Source organism: Suncus etruscus, chromosome 6 (genome assembly GCF_024139225.1).
Source record: "Suncus etruscus isolate mSunEtr1 chromosome 6, mSunEtr1.pri.cur, whole genome shotgun sequence".
In the NCBI taxonomy this organism is placed as follows: Eukaryota; Metazoa; Chordata; class Mammalia; order Eulipotyphla; family Soricidae; genus Suncus; species Suncus etruscus.
Window position 1 is genome coordinate 111,461,171 of NC_064853.1, and position 2,536 is coordinate 111,463,706.

General features: G+C 31.8%; 1 pseudogene; it reads left to right on the forward strand.

Annotated features, from left to right (window-relative positions):
- Positions 1-1,336: 1,336 nt before the first annotated feature.
- On the forward strand, positions 1,337-1,463 carry LOC126012733 (uncharacterized; annotated as a pseudogene).
- The last annotated feature ends 1,073 nt before the right edge of the window (positions 1,464-2,536 follow it).

A 2,536-nucleotide genomic window follows, 5' to 3' on the forward strand; every position in this document is an offset into this window, starting at 1 on the left:
TTTCTCTGAATTATTGGGCATAGTGTGGTAATTACTGAGCTTCACTACAATGAAAATATTTAATCAAATTACATTATGGTACCATTGAAAACTTCACTAACTTACCCAATATATCTATGCTAACTCAGTCAATATTGGTTAAAGAAACTTCCATCAAACAAAATCTAGATCATGCCTTTTACTGAAAAATATTGATGTGGGAATGTTAAATGGGCCTATTGATTTGTTGTGCAAACTACTCTAGGCTATATGATTTTTATATTACTCTAATATTCTTCAAAGTTTCTCAAAATTATTTGACTTATGTTTATGCCCCATCCCCCATTTCTAGGGGAAAAAGTTACTTAGTATACTCCTGGAATATCTATCTTCTTTAAATAAATAGAATGCAATCTACAAAATTACATAGCATCTAAGACTACTATCAACTCTTTCCATTATGCTAGCATCATGAAGGGCACAACAACATTGCTCATTTTGGAAAACACTATTTTGTATTAAATATTCATATTTTAGTTATAAAAGAAATTAAAGGCTTGAATATTTATATTAAAATAAGTAATTTTTAAAATATTTTTAATTTTTTAAATTCTATTTATAATAGAATATTTTGTCTGGTTATCTACCAAGATAGGAAATATAAAATGAAAGGTAAAAAATGAAATCAGGGGGACAGAACAATAGTGCAGCAGGTAGGGTGTTTGCCTTGCAAACAATTGGCCTAGATTCAATCCTTGGTCCCCCAAAACCAACAGGAGTAAACCCTGAGCACTGCTAGTTGTCAACTAATTATCTTCCTCACCCTAAAAAGAAGTCTGAAAAAAGGCTTAAATATAGGGGTGTTTTATAATTAAAAGCTTCTTGTAGTACAGTAAAAAAAAAATTAAGGAAAATATATCTCCTTTGCCAAATAACAATATTGCACAAGACATCTACAATAGTCTACTTCTTTACTTTATGTTGATAATTTTTCATGCAGAAGGATGGTGGTTCGAATCCCAGCATCCCATATGGTCTCCCAAGCCTGCCAGGAGCAATTTCTGAGCATAGAGCCAGGAGTAACCCCTGAGCACTACCAGGTGTGACCCCAAAAAAAACCAAAACAAACAAAAACAAAAACAAAACAAAACAAAAAAAGAGAGAAAAATTTGAAATGCTTATTTATATATAGAAATATATTTACATATAAATGATGTAAAATTATGTCATATATTTTTACAAACATGGGCATCTCATCTCAGTCAATCTTTCCCAGAAGACATTTAATCTACATGAATTTGTATAAGTATATGTCCTACATATTTAGTTGTTTGAATTCTATTAGAAATATAATAATATACTTACCTGGCAGGGGAGATACCATGATCACAAAGGTGGTTTCCCCAGGGCAAGGCTCACCCATTGCACTCCGGGTGTGCTGACCCCTGCCATTTCCCCAAATGTGGGAAACTCGACTGCATAGAAAAAATTTTTATTTAAAAAAAGAAATATAATAATGGGATGAAGATATAATATAGGGAAAAAGGTGTTTGTCTTTCATTGGACCAATCATGGCTCCAATTTTCTGCATTACCAATTACCCTGAGCATCTTGGGTCACTCTTGAACACAGAAAGAAGAATAAGTGAATTGCTTCTTGTATCCTCTAAACCAATCCCCTAAAAATTAACAAGTAAAAAAGAAATATAGCTGTAAAACTTAAAGTATAAGTATCCATTAGATAGAAATAGTTCACAATTTAAATAAAATAGCAGAATAAAGTTGACTCCTTTCTTTGAAGTTTTAAACTTTGAGTTTATTAAGTGTCACAGTTCCTATAATTCATTTTTGTATCTACTAATTCACACACTTTATTTTCTCCATTCACTCTGTTTTTGAGAACAGAAATTATAATCAACCTCTTCTCACATATTCAGGAAGATGTGTTTTAAAGATATACTACTAAATGATTTTAAATTAATTAACAGAAGTTTAGTTCAATACCCTAGGACATTACATAACCACTATCTGTAAACTTAGCAAAGCTCAATTTTAAATTTAATGAGAAATTTCCTAATGAGTAAAATGTTTATGAGATATCTTATAGGTCTATTACATTATATAAACATAGGTGCATTGATTGCATTAATAAAATAAAAAATAATTTGTATATTATAATTGTATCTACAATTATAACTAGTTTTAAAAAGTAGATTACTTCACTGGTTTTAAAAAGTAAATTATTTCATGCAATGTGTTATATATTTTTTCTTCTTTATTTCTTGGTTTTTGGCTGCACCTTCAGTGCTCAGGGTTTACTCCTGGCTCTATGCTCAGAAGTTATTCCTGGGCCCGGAGAGATAGCACAGCGGCATTTGCCTTGCAAGCAACCGATCCAGGACCAAAAGTGGTTGGTTCGAATCCCGGTGTCTTATATGGTCCCCTGTGCCTGTCAGGAGCTATTTCTGAGCAGACAGCCAGGAGGAACCCTTGAGCACCGCCGGGTGTGGCTCAAAAACCAAAAATAAATAAATAAATAAATAAATAAATAAATAAAT